The 23,339-nt window shown below is 35.9% G+C and overlaps 1 protein-coding gene across 2 annotated transcripts in view; it reads right to left on the bottom strand.

Annotated features, from left to right (window-relative positions):
• The window catches only part of LOC126470282 (uncharacterized), a 137,326-nt gene extending 114,608 nt beyond the window's left edge, over positions 1-22,718 (bottom strand). Inside the window, exons 1-2 of one of the 2 annotated variants that reach the window (XM_050098033.1) lie at positions 22,562-22,711; positions 16,507-16,563 (exon numbers count right to left, since the gene is read on the bottom strand). The gene's annotated coding sequence lies outside the window, so the exon portion shown is untranslated. Of the gene's footprint in view, positions 1-16,506; positions 16,564-22,561 lie in introns of both variants that reach the window. The other variant, XM_050098032.1, reaches the window with a different exon arrangement.
• Between the last annotated feature and the right edge of the window lie 621 nt (positions 22,719-23,339).

The following is a 23,339-nucleotide window of genomic DNA, read 5'->3' as shown; positions in this document are numbered from 1 at the left end:
GTATTATGATGCTTTGGAAAATGGAAATCTCCTCTACAAAAATCAACATGGATTCTGCAAACAGAGATCTTGCAAAACTCAACATTCTCTCTTTCTCCACGAGATCCACAGCGCTACAAACACTGTTGATCAAATTGATGTCATGTTCCTTGACCTCAGGAAGGCATTTCACACTGTCTCACAATGCCATATAGTGAAACAAATATGAGTTTACCAAGTATCACACCAGATTTGAGACTGGATTTAAGATTTCTTGCAGATAGAACTCAACACATTGCTCTTGGTGGAACAAAATCGACAGGTATAATATTGGGAGTATCCCAAGGAAGCACGAGAGGACCATGCCGTTTCCAATGTATATTAATGATTTAGGAGAATGTGTTGGAAGCTGTTCACAGATGATGTGGTTGTCCGTAAGAAGGTAGCAATGGCAGAAGACAGTAACAAATCACGTAAGGACCTATAGCAGATTGATGAATGGCACAGGGTCTGGCAGCTGACCATGAACGTAAATAAATGTAACGTAGTCTGAATACATAGGAAAAGAAGTCCACTATTGTACAATATGCTACTGATGACAATTTCCTGGGAACAGTAAATACTGTAAAATATCTAGACGTATCTATCCAGAGTACCCTTAAGTGGAGTGACCACAAAAAAGAAATAATAGGTAAAGTAGATGCTATACCGAGATTCACAGGAAGACTTTTAAGAAAATGTAAGTAGGTTTGTTTATTAGTAAGTAAATCTTCTGCTACCAGTCACGATTTTTCTTTATTTTACTTTTCGCACGACGCGTTTCGAGAAATAATTCCCATTTTCAAGTGCGTTTTTTGTGTGTATTAAGCCATTTCTTTTGATGTTGTCAGTGTGTGTGACTCTGCTTCATTTCGTTGACTTTTCTGCAATATATAAGAAACACGCGAATTTTTTAGTTGGGTATCAATTCTTTTTGTGAAGTTATTGGCGAAATTTAGAAGAATTTGTACTTACAGTTTTCTAATGGTCCATTTGTGCAGAGTCTCACACACACTAAACATCACACATAACTTGTTGTACACTTTACACATAGGAAATATCTTATGTAAACAAAACAGTTACGAAGATCTTCTTACAGGTAGTCCACAGAGATAACATTATAGGTCTTCCACGGATTATATGTTTTTGTACAGAGGTTATTTATCTTAACAATTTGGCTCATAAATTACATATATTAATTTTACAATTGTGCTTATTTCTATGTTTTACTTTTTTTTATTTAAGTATATTATCGAAACATCTGAAGAAATTCACTTTCAAGTTTTTCATTTAATATTTTATCTTAACATTTTCTGTAATGTGAATATATCTCCAGTTCTTCAAGTAAATCCATTTTGTGTCCTTTATGTAGTCAGTGGAGTACTTTGACATTTTGCTCTATTTTTCCAAATGGGTGTCCTGTATTATGTGTGTGTGTTGCTATTGCTGATGTAGTGTGTGTGTTGTGTGTGTATGCTCTAATGTGCTCTGTGTACCTGGTGTTGAAATTTCTGCCTGTTTGTCCTATGTAGAACTAGGGGCACTCGTGGCATGTTATCTTGTACATTCCAGAGTCTGAATATGGATCATGATTACACTTTATATTATGTATTAGTTTTTGTTGTAGTTTATTAGATGCAGAAAACCCAATTTTTACCCTGTGATTTTTGAAAACATTTGCAATCTTCTGTGATACATTGCCTATGTATGGGATACTAGATATACATTTGTTTTTCTCTTTTTCTTCTGTGGTACAGTTTGTACCTGGGTTTTTCTTCACTTTGTCTAAGATTGTGTCAACCATGGAAGCATTGTAACCATTGGCAACTGCAATCTGTGTTTATTTCTTGTTGCATATTTTCTTGGTTCAATGGTATTTTTGTTGCCCTATGCAGCATAGACCTGTATGCTGCCTGTTTATGGATATTTGGGTGACATGAGGTTGCAGGGATTGTGGTGTCAGTCATTGTGTTTTTCCTATAAATTTTGAATGTGCATGTGTTGTTGTGTCTTGTAATATTTAGGTCTAGAAAGTTGATACTTTTATTTTGCTCATGTTCCACTGTAAATTTAATTTTCTCATTTAGATTATTGAAATGATTTAGAATGTCTGTGATATCTTTGGTATCCCCTTTCACTAACAGCAGTGTGTCATCTACATATCTCCTATAAAATTCTATTTTCTTTAGGCAAGGTTTTTGGCTGTCAAATAATTTTTGTTCTACGTGATTTATGTATATGTCAGCTATGGTACCGGATATACATGATCCCACTGCTAGGCCATCTGGTTGTTTATAAATGTTGTCATTAAAGGTAATGTAGTTGTACCTTAGGGATAACTGAAGGAGCTCCATAAATTCAACAATCTCTGTGTATGAAAGTTTCTTTTGTTGCATAAGGTTCTTTTGTATTACTGTTGGAGCTTCTTTTATGGGTATGTTTGAATAAAGATTGGTGATGTCAAGTGATATAAACTGTGCATCTTGGGGGAGTTTTCTGGTTCTTAGTTCTTTAGCTAGAATCGTGCTGCTTTTTATGGAGTATGTTGTTTCATATGTATAATTTTTCATCAGTATGTTATTCAGTTTTTGTGACAGTTTGTATGCTGGGCTATTTACAGAGTTGACCACGGGACGTATCGGGTTTCCATTTTTTGTGTATTTTTGGCTGTGCTCTTAGGCGTGGTGCTTTTGGATTCATACATGTAAGGTATTTCTTTTCAGTTTCTGTCAACAGGACATGTGTGTTCTTTAATTGTTCCTTAACTTTCTTTGAAATTGTTTGGTTGGGTCTTTTTCAATATGCTGAATATTATTAGCAGCAAAAAATTCATTTGTTTTGTCTATGTATTCTTTTTCTTTCATCACAACTAATGTATTACTTTTGTCTGACTTTACAACTATGGACTGGTTGTTTTTCCAGTTTATTATTTATAGATTTTAAAGTTTTTGAATCATTTATTGTATATTTAGATCTAAACTTATCTTTATTCATTTCTTTCTCAAGAAGCTTGCTTACTTTGTGACCTATTGCTGCTTTTGTATTTGAATTTAATTTTGCATCATCTGCTGCACTTTTAGTTGGAGCTATAACCTGTTTCAGTGTATGGTTGTTGAGGTTAGGCTTTACATTGTATTTTAGTCCTTTTTGGAGTAGATCGTTTTCTCTTTGGTTGAACTTTATGTCTGTGTTGTTCACCATTCTGCTGTAAAATGTGTGTATGCTTTTGTCAGTTATCTCAAGGCTGGATCTCTTATCTTGTTTGGATGTCAAGGTCTGTAGTTTCTTGTTATGTGTGTTGCAAATGGTCAAGTACTCCTTGTCGACTATGTCTTGGAAGTGTCTGCAAATGCTGTCATAAACTGTGGATTCCATGTTGTTTGCTGCTTCTATCTGCATGTAAGTAGCTTTCTGTTTGCTAAGTCCTTCTTCTTGTGTAACTGCCTTATTTCGGTTTTCAGCCAGAGTTTTTCTGCTTTGTGTTTTATAAGTTTTGCTATGCTGCTGCTAGAACATATTTTCACTTTTATGTATTTCGGAATTATGCCCAGTTGTTGACAGTGCTTGTTGAATCTTATGTGTGCAACTGTTTTCAGTACTTTCATTTTGAGGTTTTTGTATTTATATATAGCTTTCATTGCCTGGCTTGGCACTAACAATCTGATTTAATTATTATAAATGGTTTTTGAAAGCCTGCGACTGTAGAAACAATAGATTTTACTTTTCGCACGACACGTTTCGAGAAAAATTGTGACTGGTAGCAGAAGATTTACTTATTAATAAACAAACCTATTGTTTCTACAGTCGCAGGCTTTCAAAAACCATTTATAATGGATCAAATCAAAATGTAAGTAATTCACTAATGAAGTCACTTACAAGCGACTGAGATACTAGATTGAGATTCACAGGAAGAATCTTAACAAAATGTAGTAATTCACTGAAGAAATGGCTTACAAAGCGATTGTTTGACTGACTCCTGAGTATTATTCATCAATCTGCGACCATTATCTGGTACAAATGACAGAAGAGACAGAGAAGTTCCAAGGACAGTGCAAAGATGCTCAACAAACTCAAATAGCAGATGCATCGTGCATAACAAACATGTTTACTATTGAAATTTCGAGAGAGTACTTTCTAGCAAGAGTCAGACAACATATTGCTTCTTCCCACATAGGTCTCGCGAAATGATCACAATGAGAAAATTCAAGAAATTAGAGCTAATACAGATGCTTACCAACATTCACTCTTCCTACACAACACTGGAGAGTGGAACAGGGAAGGGGGGAGGGGGGAGGGGGGAGGGGGAAGGGGGAAGGAATCAGTGGCATCAGTAGTACTCTGCTACACACCAACAGATGGCTTGCAGGGTATTGATGTACACAGTATACGTAATATGAGAAAAAGTTTCTCACTGTCTCATACCGTCATTTATTAAGAACCTTTCCGCTAGCGGAAACTGAGATACCAGCAAACAGAATGCAGACTTCATGTAACTTTTTCTGATAATTTTCAGGTAACCTATATGAGTGGTTTACAGGCCCATGTGTAGTTGGCTAAAGACTGGTATTTGCTGTTGAGATTGATTTTTGTTCTTGTTTTGTTCTGTAAAACGAAAATATTGAAGTAATGTCTAGTGATACGATCCAAGAACGTGATAGGAAAAAATTATTCCATCCTTCCATAAGCCAAATAAAGTAGTCTAAATTTAGTATCAAGTAAATGAAACAAAATTTTTAGCATACGGTGCTAAAAATTTACATCATCTGAGACAGACATTACTGGCAAAATAGGTGCTCCATCAATGACTTATGCACAGTTGATACATGACATAACTGCAGAATATGCTACGTTTCATACTTGAGGAGTAACACTGATTCAACAGTGAGAATTGTCTGACAACCTGTCAATCTGAGAGTCCCCCCCACCCCTCTCTTAAACTAGATACAGTTTTCGCTAAATAGACCCAAAAAAATGAGATGATTCTCATGGGTGAGGAACATGTCAGAAATTATAACATAAAAAACATAAAACATTTGAATATAATACTTACTAGCCTAATCACTTGTCAGAAGATTGTCAAAATAGGTGAATACATTACAGTAAACTGGAACTGCTACTATTTACGAAATTAATATGCTGTGAGAATGAAACATTGTTATGCCCCATTAATAAATTTATCATAGACAAAATACCTAATTTTGACTTGTAACCAAGTACTGTCAAAACTGAAATCTAACGGACATTTTTTCTTAAGCTGGTCTATCAGTACCTGTTAAGATATTCATCTAGAGCGTAGAAGGAGTTGTCCATCAAAAAGTCTTGCAAACTCTATTTAAATTGTGCTTTATCTGAAACCAAGTTTTTAATGGTTACTGGCAATTTATTGAAATTGTGTGTTCCTGAACATTGGACCCCTTTTTGGACCAAGGTAAGTAATTTTAGGTCTTTATGAAGTAATTTTAGGTCTTTATGTAGATTGTTCTTATTCCTAGTATTGATATTATTTGTTGAACTATTGGAAACAGATACATATTACTTGCAACAAATTTCATTCAGAAATAAATACACTAAGAAGCAGAGGTTAGAATACAAAGTTCCTTGAACAGGTTTCTACATGATGTTCTTGAATTTACACCACAAATGATCCTTATTACATGCTTTTGGATGCTAAAAACTATTGTTTGGTTTGACGGGCTACCCCAGAATATGATCCTGCATGACATAATAGAATGAAAGTAAGCAAAGTATGCAACTTTTTTTTATTATATTTACATCTCCTACATCTGACATAATTCTCACTGCAAATACAGACTTCTTTAGGCATTTAAGCATTTTGTGGTATGCCCCTCCCATTTGAATATATTATCGAGTTGTAGCCCCAGAAATTTAGCACTGTCAACCTCTTCAATCTGCATGTCTTCATATGTTATACACATGCTGGAAGGAAATGTCTTACATATAATGGGTCTTTTCAAAGTCTAATGACAGTGATTTAGCTTTAAACCATTTTTTAATGTCAGTGAAAATTTGATTAGCGACTATTTCTAAATCTGGACTTGACTTGCTACTTATTGCAATGTTCATATCATCTGCAAACAAAACAAACTTAGCATCTGGCAACGTAACAGACAAGAGGTCATTAATATACTCAAGAAAAAGCAATGGGCCCAAAATGGAACCCTGATGAACACCACACATAATTAACTCCCAATCAGATGAAGACTGACTGCTTACTGCACAGGTATTTCACGATGACACCCTTAGTTTCCCGTTAGTTAGATAAGACTCAAACCATTTCACAACATTGTCAGTGATATTATAATGCTCTAATTTACTTAAGAGAATGCTGTGGTTCACACAATTAAAGGCTTTTGACAGGTCACAGTAAATGCCAGTAGACTCTCATTAATTATCTAATGAATTAAGTACATTCTCACAGTAAGTGTAAGTAGCTTCCTCTGTGTCAGAACCCTTAAGAAACCCAAACTGTGACTTGGACAATATACTATTTGTAGTCAGATGCTTAAGGAGATGCTTGAACACAACCTTTCCAAATATTTTTGACAAAGCTAGCAAAAGTGAAATTGGTAAATAGTTTGATGGTATCTCTATCCCCTTTTTGTAAAGAGGGTTAACTTCAGCATCCTTTACCCAGTCTGGAAATGTTCCACTGATAAGACATTGATTACACAAATAACTTAAGATAGACCTCAACCTGCATGACTACTCTTTGATCAACTTTGTTGATATGTTATCATACCTACGAGAATACTTAGATTTTAAGGATTTTATGATGGATGCTATTTCTTTGGGAGATGTGAGTGTGATTTTCATATTACTCAAGTTGTTTTTAAAGACTGATCTCAGATAGTCCATTGCACTGTTCACTGAACCTGATAACCACAAGCTGTCAGTAACAGAAATGAAGTACCTGTTTAAGAGGTTTGTAACACTACATGCACTTTTTACCAAAGTCTGATTTATTTTTAAAGCTATTTGTTCCTCTTCCTTTTTGGCCCTAACTGTCTCTGTCTTCACTATACCCCCTACTGTTTTTACTTTGTTGTCCAATGTACATATCTTTTTCTCATAATAAAGCTGATTCAATTTCTGGACCACTTGCTTCAATATTTTGCAGTATACTTTGTAATGCATTATAATACTAACATAAGAGCTGTTCCTAGATAGCAGATACAGTCTCCTTTTCGTACCACATGATATCTTTATTCCTTGTGTAATCCATGATTTATTATTATTTCTTTCTTTTCTCAGATGTTATGTCTGGTCAAAAATGGAAAGTGACGCGGACCTTGATCAAGCGTGACTTCCTTTTAACTGTACGGTATACGTTATATTGCATTTAGGAACTTTCGGGTAATTGAACATGTATCAATAATTACGGATTTCTGTAGTTGTATATATAAGTTTGGATGTAGCTGTATTGCATTGATGTACTGGTGGACATTGTGTGGTATGACTCCTGTAGTTGATAGTACAATTGGTATAATGTCAACTTTATCCTGATGCCACATGTCCTTGACTTCCTCAGCCAGTTGGATGTATTTTTCAATTTTTTCTCCTGTTTTATTTTGTATGTTTGTTGTATTGGGTATGGATATTTCGATTAGTTGTGTTAATTTCTTCTTTTTATTGGTGAGTATGATGTCAGGTTTGTTGTGTGGTGTTGTTTTATCTGTTATAATGGTTCTGGTTGCAGTATAATTTGTATTCATCATTCTCCAGTACATTTTGTGGTGCATACTTGTATGTGGGAACGTGTTGTTTTATAAGTTTATGTTGTAAGGCAAGCTGTTGATGTATTATTTTTGCTACATTGTCATGTCTTCTGGGGTATTCTGTATTTGCTAGTATTGTACATCCGCTTGTGATGTGATCTACTGTTTCTATTTGTTGTTTGCAAAGTCTGCATTTATCTGTTGTGGTATTTGGATCTTTAATAATATGCTTGCTGTAATATCTGGTTTTTATTCTTTGATCCTGTATTGCAATCATGAATCCTTCCGTCTCACTGTATATATTGCCTTTTCTTAGCCATGTGTTGGATGCGTCTTGATCGATGTGTGGCTGTGTTAGATGATACGGGTGCTTGCAATGTAGTGTTTTCTTTTTCCAATTTACTTTCTTCGTATCTGTTGATGTTATGTGATCTAAAGGGTTGTAGAAGTGGTTATGAAATTGCAGTGGTGTAGCCGATGTATTTATATGAGTGATTGCTTTGTGTATTTTGCTAGTTTCTGCTCGTTCTATAAAGAATTTTCTTAAATTGTCTACCTGTCCATAATGTAGGTTTTTTATATCAATAAATCCCCTTCCTCCTTCCTTTCTGCTTAATGTGAATCTTTCTGTTGCTGAAGGTATGTGAAGTATTCTATATTTATGGCATTGTGATCGTGTAAGTGTATTGAGTGCTTCTAGGTCTGTGTTACTCCATTTCACTACTCCAAATAAGTAGGTCAATATTGGTATAGCATAAGTATTTATAGCTTTTGTCTTGTTTCTTGCTGTCAATTCTGTTTTCAGTATTTTTGTTAGTCTTTGTCTATATTTTTCTTTTAGTTCTTCTTTAATATTTGTATTATCTATTCCAATTTTTTGTCTGTATCCTAGATAGTTATAGGCATCTGTTTTTTCCATCGCTTCTATGCAGTCCCTGTGGTTATCCAATATGCAATCTTCTTGTTTAGTGTGTTTTCCCTTGACAATGCTATTTTTCTTACATTTGTCTGTTCCAAAAGCCATATTTATATCATTGCTGAATACTTCTGTTATCTTTAGTAATTGGTTGAGTTGTTGATTTGTTGCTGCCAGTAGTTTTAGATCATCCATGTATAGCAAATGTGTGATTTTGTGTGGGTATGTTCCAGTAATATTGTATCCATAATTTGTATTATTTAGCATGTTAGATAGTGGGTTCAGGGCAAAGCAGGACCAGAAAGGACTTAATGAGTCTCCTTGGTATATTCCACGCTTAATCTGTATTGGCTGTGATGTGATATTATTTGAATTTGTTTGGATATTAAGTGTGGTTTTCCAATTTTTCATTACTATGTTTAGGAACTGTATCAATTTAGGATCTACTTTGTATATTTCCAATATTTGTAGTAACCATGAGTGGGGTACACTATCAAAAGCTTTCTGGTAATCAATGTATGCATAGTGTAGCGACCGTTGTTTAGTTTTAGCTTGATATGTCACCTCTGCATCTATTAGCAGTTGCTCTTTACATCCTCGTGCTCCTTCGCAACAGCCTTTTTGTTCTTCATTTATAATTTTGTTCTGTGTTGTATGTGTCATTAATTTCTGTGTAATGACTGAAGTTAATATTTTGTATATTGTTGGTAGGCATGTTATGGGGCAATATTTAGCTGGGTTTGCTGTGTCTGCTTGATCTTTAGGTTTCAGATAAGTTATTCCATGTGTAAGTGTATCAGGGAATGTGTATGGGTCTGCAATGTAACTGTTAAATAATTTAGTTAGATGTGAATGTGTTGAGGTGAACTTCTTTAGCCAGAAATTTGCTATTTTATCTTTTCCAGGGGCTTTCCAATTGTGAGTAGAATTATTATTATTATTATTATTTACTTTTGTTTCATTTGAGTTACCTTTGAAAACAATTTTCAAAAATGAAAACTTTATTAATAAATGCTTTGTATTTTCCATTTGAGTCAGAAGTACTGTAAACATCTATCCAGTTCATGTCTTTGAGCAACTTCCTGAATTTTTCAATCTTTGACTGATTTATTACCCTCCTGTACTCAGATTTAACAGATTTTTTATCCTGACAAGTTTCCACATTTAACACAAGATGCTGCATGTCATGATCAGATACTCCATTTACTATTGGCTTTGTGTTATGACTTTTTCCCTAGATTTGTCTACAAAGATATTATCGATTGCAGTCTTAGAGCATTTACATATCCTGGTTGCAAAGTTCACAGGAGGAACATTTCAATGGTGCCAGTTGGGTCTATCAGTAGATCGGGTTTCACTACGCATGGCCTGCACCTCAATAGGTATGGAAAGGGGAGGCTGGCAAAGCTTATAGGTGACAGGGTAATGGGTGATGGTGGTGGGTTCAATGATGGAAAAATTCATTTAGTAGTTGCTAATAGAGGTTGACTCTGAAATTATTGGTATATCAGAGCACCACTTAAATAATCTGACAATTCAGAGGCTTCCTTTACCATGATACAGATTAGCTGGCTGTTTTTCATGCAGTTCCTTGCGGGATGGGGGAGTGGCTATGTACGTAAAAAAACAGTATTCCATTTGAGTTCTTAGACGTATCATGGCACTGCACTGAACAGATGTATGAATGTTGTGCAGGGTCAGTTGAACTAAGTGAAACTAAACTGCTAATTGTTGTTGTTTGTAGGTCCCCTAACTCTGACTTCTGAGCATTTCTGCTCAAGCTAGAGATGGTTCTTGATTCACTTTGTAGAACGTACCACAAATTAGTCATATGTGGTGACTTCAATACAAATTTTGTATATGATGGTGAAAGAAAAAGGATGCTGGTAGATCTCCTAAATTCATATGATCTGATGTAGACTGTGTTTTTTTTCAACTAGGGTGCACGGGAACAGTAGCACAGCCATAGACAATATTTTTATTCATTCTTCATTACTAATGGTTCAAATGGCTCTGAGCACTATGCGACTTAACCTCTGAGGTCATCAGTCGCCGAGAACTTTAGAACCAATTAAACCTAACTAACCTAAGGACATCACACACATCCATGCCCGAGGCAGGATTCGAACCTGCGACCATAGCGGTCGCTCGGCTCCAGATTGCAGCGCCTAGAACCACACGGCCACTCCGGCCGGCTCTTCATTACTAGATGGGCATTCTGTTAGTAAAAGGATGACTGGCCTTTCAGACCATGATGCACAAATTTTAACACTAAAAGGCTTTTGTACTCAAACAAGTGTCACATATAATTACAAACTATGTAGGAAAGTTAATCCAACAACAATAGAGAATTTTTTAAACCTTGTCAAGGAACAAGAGTGGCAGGATGTTTATAGTGCCGATAACATAGACGATAAATACAATGCTTTCCATAACACATTTCTCATGCTCTTTGAGAGTTGCTTTCTATTAGAACATTCTAAACGGGGTACTAGCAGTAATAGGCAGCCTGGGTGGCTGACTAGTGGGATAAGGATATCATATAGAAGAAAGTGGGAATTGAATCAAAATGTTAGAGGTAGTCACAATCAAAAAATTAAAACCATATGGCCAGTTGGGAAGGAAGTGTCTGGTTAGCAGCACAAGGTTGACGATATAAAGTCAGTTCATAGTAAAAATATGTCTGTCACCTATAAATCAGATATATGTACAGTATTTTATAATCATTTTCTGAGCATTGCTGGTGAATAAAATAAAAATTTAGTTTCTACAGGGAATCATGTAACTCTCTTGGCAAATGCCTTTCAAAGACTGATGCCTGAAATACTCCTCTGTGATACAGACAAAGGGGAGATTGAGTCAATAAGTAAATCACTGAAGACTAAGGACTCTCATGGACATGAAGAAGTGCCTATCAGAATATTAAAGTGCTGTGCTGCATACGTTAGCCCTGTACTTAGTCATCTTTGTAATTTTTCCATTAACATCTGTCAGTTTCCTGAACAACTAAAGTACTCAGTAATAAATCCCCTATATAAAAAGGGAGAAAAGGACAATGCAGACAATTTTAGACCTATTTCTATGCCATCAGTGTTTGCTGAAGTTATTGAAAAGGCTGTGTCTGTAAGGATAATTGATAATTTTGTATCACACGATTTGCTATCAAATTGTACAGTTCTGCTTTAAAAGTCGTTTAACAACTGAAAATGCTATATTCTCTTTTCTCTGTGAGGTACTGGATGGGTTAAACAAAAGGTTTACAACGATATGCACATTTTTTTATTTAAATAAGGCATTTGATTGTGTTGATCACAAAATATTGCTCCAGAAGTTGGACCATTATGGAATACGGGGAGTAGCTCACAACTGGTTCACCTCTTACTGTAGCAACAAACAGCAAAAGGTCATTATTCACAATGATGAGAATGGCTGTGATGTGGGGTCTGAATGGGGTACAGTCAAGTGGGGGGTGCCCCAGGGATCAGTGTTGGGGCCGACTGTTCCTTATTTATATAAATAATATGTGCTCTAGTATTACAGGTAACTCTAAAATATTTCTGTTTGCAGATGACACTAGCTTGGTAGTAAAGGATGTTGTGTGCAACACTGGCCCGGTTTCAAATAGTGCAGTTCATGACCAAAGTTTGCGGCTTGTAGAAAATAAACTAACGCTAAATCACAGTAAGACTCAGTTTTTACAGTTTCGAACACAAAATTCAACAAAATCTGAAGTTTTAATTTCACAGAATGGGCATACGATTAGTGAAACTGAACAGTTCAGATTTCTAGGTGTTCAGATAGATAATAAACTGTTATGGAAAGCCCACATTCAGGATCTTATTAAAAGACTTAATGCTGCCATTTTTAGTATTCGAATGGTATCTGAACTGAGTGATTGTTTGACACAAAAATTTAAATTTGTCTACTTTGCTTATTTTCATTCGCTTACATCATACGGTATTATACTTTGCAGTAACTCTTCCATTTCTAAAAGGATATTTTTGGCTCAGAAACGGGAGGTTCGGGCAACAAGTGGTGTAAGTTAACAAACCTCTTGTCGACCCCTGTTCATGAGTCACGGTGTGCAGTATACTGCTGCATCAATTTTCAATAAGCTACCGCTCGAATTCAAAAATCTTAGCAGTAAACCACGCACTTTCAAATTTAAACTGAAGACTTTCCTTCTATTCTGTCGAGGAGTTCCTTGAAAAACTAAGCTGATTCTTGTTGTATTGTTGATTGCTTTTACTTAAACTTATGGCTTGACTTTTTTGGGTTCATAAACATTTTATTTTTATCTGTTATTACTTTTTATGTTGTAATTCCAAGTACTGACATGTTCCATGAACTTGGAGATTTGCTCCTCAATTTGGTCCTATGGAACTTGACATGTAAATAAATAAAATAAAAATAAATTGAGTGATAATGTTGCTGATTTCAATAATTGTTCACAGACACAGTTTTTTAATAAATCCACATTCAAATCACCAGCAATTACTATTTCCTTGGTTTTTACTGTGAGATGGGACAACAGAGTTAAAATTTCCTGAAGGTGATCTGTATATACCTACTATTATAAAAGGCTCATTATGAAATTTTACTACTGTTGTAGAAGCTTGTAAGTGCTGCTCTGAGCAAAATTTATTAATATCAATATTCTTGAAATAAAGACAGTTTCTGACAAATGTGGCACCTCCTCCTTCCTCCATATTTCCTCTACTGAAGTAAGAAGTTAACATGAATCCCATAGCATTTAACATCTCTCTCTCTCTCTCCCCCTCCCCCATTCAACTGAGGTGAGAGGGTGAAGACAGCTAGGCCTCACTCACGAGATGGAAGCAGAACTACTGTTTTGTAGCCCTGTTCCCAGAACTAATTGCAGTCCTCCGGTTTGGAGCTGAGTGGAAGGCTTAAACCTGAGGCTCAGATGATTCTGTGATGATGATCCTCCCATCCTCCATGCAGAACATGATCACATGGACATCTGTTGACAGATTGTATCATTATATCGCGAATTAGACACAGGACAGGTAAATAGTGGTTTGTTGCTTTAATTTTGGACACCAGTGTAATTCTGCTTCTGTATAGTAGATGGAAGATTGTTTATATAGGCCTATCTGAGGAACAGAGTGGGCCTAAGACTGAACCTTGGGAAACAACATACAATTTTTTTCCCCAGTCAGAATTATATCCCTAGACTATATTGCTTGAATTACTAAGTACAACTTTCCACATTATTTTGGTTAGATACGACATTATCCAGTGGACCTCAACGGGATTTCCCAGCTTTCTAGAAATACAGCATAATGAATAATCCAGTGGTTGGCTATACCATCAATCCCATAAAATGTCAATTTAGCTAGGAGAATACTGTGATTCACACAGTCAAATGCCTTTGATAGGTTGCAGAAAATACTAACTGGTGCTATTTTATTATTTAGTATTTGTAAGATCTGGTAAATAAAAGCGTAACTGGCATTCTCAGTAGAGCAACTCTTCTGGAGCCCAAACTGTGAATTGCTAAGATACTATTGTTGCTAAGGTGAGATACTATTCTAAAATACATCATCATCCCAAAAATTTTGGAGAATGATGTCAGCAGTGAAACAGGTCACCAGTTATCGAGATCTCTCTCTTATCACCTTTCTTAAAAGGGGGGGGGGGTGTTAACAACTGTATATTTCAGTCTCTCTGGAAAAAGTGATGTGTTATATATTTCAGGTAAGACTGGGCTTATTACATGAGAACAAATATTTTGTACTCAATTGGAAACACCATCAAAACAAAATGAGCACCCCCCGCCCTCCCTCTCTCTCTTCTCCCCACCCCCCCCCCACCCTCCAGAAGAAGAAGTTGGTGATGGAAATGGAAATGATCGTATGGTGTCAGTGGCCGGGAGTTCCCAGACGGGAAGTTCGGCTGCTAAGTGCAAGTCTTATTGAGGGCGACGCCACATTAGGCGACTTGCATGTCAACAATGGGGATGAAATGATGAGGAGGAAAACAACATCCAGTCCCTGAGGGGAGAAAATCTCCCACCCCAGCCAGGAATCAAAACAGGGCCCCCATGTGTGGCATTCTAACATGCTTACCGTTCAGCTATTGGGGCGGACAAGTTGGTGATATATTTATATGATTAGATTTCATGAAAGTTACATTTTCAACATACTGCTGTCGTTTTGCTCTTGAACTATTTGTCCCTATGCTTTCTGCTACATTCAAGAAATGATTATTAGATACATTTGATATCTGGGACTCTTCATTTATAACCCCTCCACTCAGTTCAATAGTGATGTCTTGTTCTGCAGCTGGTTGCCCTGTCTCTTATTTCACTATCCACACAGCTTTAAGTCTGCTGTCAGAAGTACTGATTTCTGACATGAAGTACACGTTCCTTAATTTTTTTAATAACCTTTCTTAGTAATTCTGAGTACTTTTTGTAGTGTCCAACTATTGCAGGAGTCTGAATCGTTCTTGCCAAAGATGCATTTCCCTCTTCCTTTCACAAGACTTTAATCCTTATAGTGAGCCATGGTTTTTTTTACATGGCTGTTTGGCGTCCTTCCTGATTAGCTTATGCAAAAAGCTATTTTCAAATAATGATATGAATTTATCATGGAATAGATTAAATTTTATATTAGCATTTGGTTCACAATAAATTATATCCCATGTCATCTGTAAACTATTCTTAAAAACATTTGTACTGGAGTTATTAATTATTCGAACAGATTTCCACTGAGGAGTATCCGTATTGTAAGGCACTATGTTATTTATCCTAACTCACTGTGCATCATGATCAAAGAGAGAATTTGTTACTGGGTAAACAGTTATTTTCTAGCTCTGAGCTTCATCAAAGAAAATGTAATTAATTAGGGTCCTACTGTCTTTATCCACCAGCGTTGGAAAGTTAATTACTAAGACCCAATTGTAGGATCCAAATAAGGTTTCCAGATAATTTTTATTACCAGGACAGGAAGTAAGGAAGGGGAATTGTGTGAATATGTTCTAAGTGCAATATCTGACTATTATCTTGAGCAGTTAATCAACTAGTGATGGTAATATTTTAGACCTACTTAACAGACACAAACTTTTTGACTCAGTGTACAGCAGGGAATCAAAGATCATAAGGCCACTGCAACATCACTGAATACGGCTGTAAAAAGGAATATAAAGGAAGATAAAAAGATCTTTCTACTTGCACAAGAAACAGATTTCACATTACCTGAATGGTCAGCATGAAAATTTCATCTCCAGCACTAACAGTGTTAAGCATCAATCGGCAAAGTTCAAAAGCACTATACAATAAGCTTTAGACTGGTATGTTCTGAGCAAAGTTGTGAGGGATGGGAAAGACCCACCATGGTTTGACAACCATGTTTGAAAGCTGCTACCAAAGCAAAGAGAACTACACTGCAAATTTAAATGTAGTCACAGCCTCATAGACACACAAAAACCAAACAATGCCGAAATTGGCAAAATGATGGCCACGTGTGATGCGGTCAACGAATTCGAAAGCAAAATTTTATCAACCAATTTTGTCTAATGTTAAATCAGAATACAGATCAAAGCCATCTATCCTGACACTCTGTGACCATAATGGGATTGAAATTGTAGATAACACAGACCAGGTTGTAATGTCTTTTTCAAAAACTGTTTCACAGAGGAGAACTGCACTGTAGTTCCTCCTTTAAATTGTCACACGAATGGCAAAATGACAGATATTGAAATAAGTGACCAAGAGATAGAAAAGCAACTGAAATCGCTAAACAGAGGATAGGTCACTAGACCTGGCGGGACACCAATTCGATTATATGTAGTGTATGCTAAAGAACTCACCCCTCTTCTAGCAGTCATGTACAGCAGGTATCTGGACGAGTGAAGCATTCCAAATGACTGTAAAAAAAGCATAGGTCATTCCTGTTTTCAAAAAGGGTTGTCAGACATGCACAAAACTGTATGCCTATGTCTTTGATGTTGGTCTGTCATAGAATCTTTGAACATTTCATGCTTGTGTAGTATAACAATTCTGGATACCAAAAATCTTCTCTGTAGGAATCAAGAATGGGTCCAAAAACAACGATGGTGACACACCCAGCACACACTATTTATTCATGACATCCAGAAAGAAGTAGATGCAGGCACTCAGGTAAATGATGTGTTCCTCGACTTTTGGAAGGTATTCGAAACAGATCTGCACTGCCTCCTAATGAATGAAACACAACCGTACAAAAATCAGACCAGCTGTGTGATTAGGTTAAAGAACTACCAGCAAACAGAACACGGCATGTCGTCCTCAACAAAGAGAAGCCTTCAGATATAAAAGTAACTTCGAGCATGCGTCAAGGGAGTGTTACAGGACCATTACTTTCTGCTATACATATAAATGACCTAGCATATAACATCAGAAGTTCCATGAGGATTTTTATGGATGATGCTGTTGCATCCAGAGAAGTTGCAACTCTAAAAAATCATATAAAAATGCAGGAAGATCTGCCAAGGATTGAAACTTTGTACAGAGTTACACAACTGCAAAACAATGACTGGAAGACGTTACTTCCATAAAATATCTACAGAGTATGCATATGGAGGAATTTGAAGTGGAACGACTGCAAAAAATTAACTGTGGGTAAGGCAGACCAGAGACTGAAATTCAGTAGAAGAATCCACAGGGAATACTATCCATCCATAAAGGAAGTAGCTTAGATAACACTTGCTCGACATATATTTGAATATCGCCTATCAGTCTGCGAGCTGTACCAGGTAGGATTGATAGAAGAAAATAGAGAAAATCCAAATAAAGGCAGCATGTTTCATTAAGTAAGTGCAAAAGCATTTCAAATATGCTCAGCTACCTCCAGTGACAGACTCCACATGAGAAGTGTTCTGCATCATGATGTGATTTAAGAGAGCATATGTTTTTTAAAGAGTCCACAAATATAGTGCTTCCACTTATGTACATCTCACAAAAAGACCACTAAGATAAAGTAAGAGAGATTCGAGCCCTCAAAGAGGCTTACCATTTGCACCTGGAATATAAGAAGGGGGAAGTGATACTAACGCACAAAGTACCCTGCACCACAAACCATAAGGTGGCTCGTGGAGTGTAGGTGTAGATGGTATTCAGCATTACACAGCGGTTCATTCTATGAGAGCGGGTGAAATATGTCATGTTGCATACTTATGAAAAAAAGTTAGAGAACAAGTATAAATTACTGACCTGTTTCCCCAATGGTGAAAAATTACATGTCCTGTTTCCACAATGGTGAATATTTACAATCATTTAAATAGGTCTACACACAAATCAGACAATTTATAAATTTGCATCAATATCCTTCACTAAATTCTTGCCACATATTCGCGCATATTACAGATTCCTCTCACAGGTAGCAACTTTTTATGAGATGACATAGAAAGCAAATAATAATATCCTTGTTACCTGCACTCAGGTACACAAAAGTCACATAATTATAACAGTCAGATTAGGAGAAAGCTCCAAGGAGATGCAGCTAGGTGCAAGGAAATAGAGATATCCCATAGATCACCATCACACAACAACCACAATATCGTGTGCACATTAGTTGGCTTCACCAATTCAGAACCAAATAGTCAGCTTTCAACCTAACCTATACCTTGGGCTACACCACAAAAAAATAATGTAGAGATAAAAAAAATATATTGACGTGTTCTGTTCTCTTTCTGCCCTACTATGCACTACAGCACTGTTAGAAATATGGATTCTAACATTGATTACAGCCAACAAAGAGCCGGCCTCGGAACAATGCTGTATGGTATCTTCTTGTCAAGGCAGTAAATCATATGCATTTGGATATCAATTCAAATAGTAGATTGACTGTGTGCCACATTCAACAACTTCCATAGAAGGAAGGAATTTCACTGGAAATTTTGTAAGCCTAGCTTAGTTGAGTCATGGTATTTCTACTGCATCATTAACACTGCCAAGTCAAGTTCACAATTATGACACAGAAGTAGCAAAGTAGAAGTAAAGACTACAAAAAACTTTTTTTTAACATTTTTATGCAGCGACAGCAACTGATATTGTTTATATGAGAATATACAGCCTACAGTTGCAGGTTAACTTTATCGTTTACCTAGGTTTCAACGTTAGTAATAACGTCTTCTTCAGAGTTTGATTCTACACGTCTCACGCATGCGTGCCGCACTCTGTGAGGCAGACCGCGAAGCCCTCGTGGTCCGCAGTCTCTAGTCACACGACAAGGCCCATACAATGGGCTTAAAGTGAATTTGCTACAGCTTGTTTAATACAAGTGACAAAAGCTTATGGTTATGCATCAGTTTTATAAAGTTGACTTAGGACATGGCTTGTTTTAGGCAAACATTTAAATAATATTTCATGTAAGTACTACACGTTGCAACCTGTAGGATGACCATATCTAATATAATTTAATAGCACATTATAATACTAACTTTTTGCAGGTTCTGAAGAAGACGTTATTACTAACCTAGGTAAATGATAAAGCTAACCTGCAACTGTAGGCTGTATATTCTCATAACTACAAAAAACATTAGATATACATTAGAAAGAGTTGAAAATTATGTTTATACCAAACTGATTATACACCCTAAGCAACATATATATTTGCACACTGATACAGGTCTGCCACTTTATTAAAAAGTGTGTGATGTTGTTTATTACATACTTCATATAAATAATTTTTGCTGTTGCTTCCCTGTCAGACGACACACTGGATAACTGCAGAAATGATGCGATGTGAAGAGTATAGGAAAATAATGTGCTTTGTCCACTTTTTTTCCAAAAATGAATTATGTACACCATGACACACAGGATTCTGTGTTGCTTAGTAATGTTAATCGACCAATGTGATAATATGAATAGTCTACGTCTTACAATCTATTTTAGGTTATGCATGCAGGGAAAGAACGAGCTAATGTCTCTCGCTACAGGAAATAAATGTGCTTTGTCCAGTGTCATGTATTAAGTTGTAGATTCCTTATGGATTGGCAAACACAGTTAAAGCAAGAAACAGAGAGTTTTCTTTTATTGTGTGTTGTTGATACTAGTGAAACATTTAATTTGAGACACACTGTTTAGTAATGCAGGTGTCACTCATTTCAGTTTTAATAGTAATATATTTTAAATTATGAGTAACCTTCAGATTCTAACAGTGTTAGGAAAAGGCAGTTATGGGGGCTAATGAGTAAGTCATGAAGAAATTAAGGGTTTAGTCACATGAACTAGGAGAAGACCGCAACTGTAAGTTAAAAGTCTTTTGAGGTAGTAAGTGCTGAAGAAACTTCAAATATTTTATGAAAATTTTGTGATATGGTAGACTGAAATGAACAACCATTGTATCTGAAAGGCCTCATTACAATACCTCCACTTCACAAAAGGTGATCAAGAAAGAATGAAGATGAAGCAAAGCTTAGAGAGTGTGATTTCAGCTACAGAGTAAGAGTGAAAGGTGACGACACTGTGCATGAAAATCTTGTACAAAGAAAAGTCATTATGGCAGTATGTGGAGTAACAAGGTGACAATTAATGACAGTTAAGAAATTTTTGAAACTGGGCAAGTCCCTACATGCTGGAATGGGTAAGCATGGAAGTAGTATACAGAAAATTAAGAAAGAAGTAGGAATGGCAGTTTACGATCACATTAATTCATTTAAGAGTAGTTCAACTCATTACAGTAAAGACAAGACCAAGAAATTGTATCTTTCTGAGGAACTTTGGGGGGAAAAATTCCATAAACTGATCCAGGAAAAATGCCCGAATTCTGACATTTCATATGAAATGTATATAACAGTATTCAACACCAAATTCAACATAGCTTTGGGTATTAAGGAATGATACATGCTCAACCTGCGATAAGTACACTGCTAAGATGGAAGTGCTGAATGCAATGTTATCTGAAAATTTAGATCATGACATGAAGAAACAAGTCTTGAAAAAAATATTAATAAGATCACCATTGACTAGAAAGTACACAAATTAAAAGCTGGAATTTTTTATTTCAGAAACAGAAATTCTCATTTAAAATGCCAAAATTATAATGAAGCAGAAGCAATCTGCACTGAATACCAAAACAACATATGCTTAGCAAACATTAAGTACTAATAACACCTATTCCAAAAGGCAGATGTCTGTTTCCTCTGTCAATATTCATCAGCCTTCAAATGCAGCTTCAGTGTTCTACACTTACACTGAAGATATTGGAAGAAAAGAGGCCAATAAAGTTGTTTCCTTTTTAATTCACTTTCTGATAGAATTACTGCACAAGAAAGTCAAACATATTGATGTTTTTGTGATTCATGCTCAAGCCAGAACAAGAATTACACTGTACCAAGATATCTTAATTATCTTATGAGTGAACTGCAACTTTTGGAGACAGTGAAAGTAACTACACCTATTAGAGGACACGTTTTTATGGCGTGTGATAAGAATATGAAACTGATTAACATATAAGCAGTAGCATAAGTTCAAATGGATTGGGTGTGGATCATAAGTTCAATTTAAACCTAAGGTTCTTGATATTGTCTGGGTGAGTCAAGATATGATACAAAATTGGGGGTCATTTCCAAAAAATAAATATTTGAGGAAACACCTTTTCCCAACTCGGTCCATCAGAGCGGTAGTCATTATAAAAATCATCCCTGTCTCATTCAACATTGAATAACATATAAAGGAGCTTGGATTTTATCAGTGCGGAGGGTCTCACAGCGATTTCAAGAGCAGCCCTCTGGAGAATATTCATCCCCAGCTTACAGAGCTAAAATAAAAATACAGTAGGCCTATAACAAAATATTTTTAGAATATTTTTATATAATGCTGATAACAATATAATAGAAGTAATATTGGTGGTGGTGGTGATGATAGTGGATGTTGGGACAAGGTGATATTACATTTTATTCTTTTTGCCACTTTATCACATGAAGTTAAACTAGCATAGAGAGCCTGCTTATCAAGAAATATTTTTATTGTTTCGAACATTGTTTTTAATTACAAACTAATCAGACACATAACGTTTAAGAAAGATATAAAGTTTTACTACCAATATCCTGAGTTCTGCTATACACAAGTAGCACATCTTTTTTCCTTCTACTGCAGAACACTAATTTACTATGACAATAAAACCACAACTTAAATTTCTAAGGAATTACTTTATATTAAATTAAATGTATATAACATGTCTTTCCAAATGACAATTGTATTCATTAATTTTGTCCATTCCTATCCATGAAGTTCGGTTTCAAACTTTAAAATTGCTCTCTGAACAATTTCATAATATGGACAAACCATGTTCCTTTACTGTACTCTTCATATGTGACTTAAGAATAAAAGATGTTCGTTGCTTCTATTCATAATTTAGACCAAAGTTTGCTTCCTCGGTATATCATTTACAGGCTGTTTGCTGCATAATTCCTAACGGGCTTGTCTACAACATCATACAAAGTCATCAAAAAATGTGTAAACGTTTTAATATTACCGAGTTCCATTAAGTCGTGCTAAACACCAGCATATAGTGTCAATCAATATTTCCCCCGTTATCAAATTTTCTCGCAGAGCGCTTACAGTAATTAAATACTATAATTTCATAACACTGTTTTTCTTCTGATAATAATGGAATATCTTTTATTCCGTGGTTTCGGATGTAACAGCAGAAATAAAGACAAGAAATCTACATTAAAAAATTACTTCATTCTCGAAATATTACAAATTTAACCCATTTCTCACATAAAATTTTATTTGTTCCTAAAACGTGTACATGGACAAAAATCAGTCAAAAATACGTACATCAACCAAGATCCACAATAAAAATCCTGACACTTAGTTGAATCAGCTTTAAAAATAGAAAAACAAGGAGAAATTATGCTTTTGGTTTGATATACATACCGAACAAAACTAGTTACCCGCAACGACTTCATTTTCACTCCACTACAATGGCCACAATTCGTAACAACACACATATGTACAAAACAAACTTCAGAATTTATTGACGATAGACACCCTCAGAACAGACCAAAGTTCTACAAACTGAAAGTAGAGGTCTCTGAGGTGTCTAATCGATAACACGAATTGCCAGCGCACGCCGCACAGTCACCACAGGTGGCTACACGATCGCCAAACTTATTTGTCAAATTCCGTCGTAGCTATGCACGGATTTGTCAAACAAGCCTGTGCGCAATCCAACATGTTTGTCAATTTGACCTCGCTTTCGAAGTAGGCGTTCGTGTATACCGTGATGTGACGCTAGTGGGAATACCTATAAACATTACATTACATTAACACTTGTTCCACAGATCACGAATACGACATTTTGTAATGATGTGGAATGCATCAGTTTAACATAAGGTTTCTTTACATACATAATAATTTTTTACAAACAATTACAATTTCATATCTAAAAATTCATCTACTGGGTAGGAGTAGTTGTCATTCAGAAATTCCTTTGATTTGTTTTTACATGCTGGTTGGCAGGCAGACAAAGCCCGGTCCACACGCAACGATCTGTCTGCGCAGACATCGGCGCAGATGTCTGTACAAGCAAAAGTTCGCTGCAAATGTGGTGTGTTCACACGACACAAACCCCAATCTAGTACTCACCCGCCATCTGTCGGTGTAGAAAAGAAATCAGTGGCAAGCGACTACGCTCCCCGTAAACGTCAAAAAT

Source organism: Schistocerca serialis, chromosome 3 (genome assembly GCF_023864345.2).
Source record: "Schistocerca serialis cubense isolate TAMUIC-IGC-003099 chromosome 3, iqSchSeri2.2, whole genome shotgun sequence".
Taxonomy (NCBI): Eukaryota; Metazoa; Arthropoda; class Insecta; order Orthoptera; family Acrididae; genus Schistocerca; species Schistocerca serialis.
Note: the sequence above shows the minus strand (reverse complement) of the source record. Positions and strands in the feature narration are given on the sequence as shown.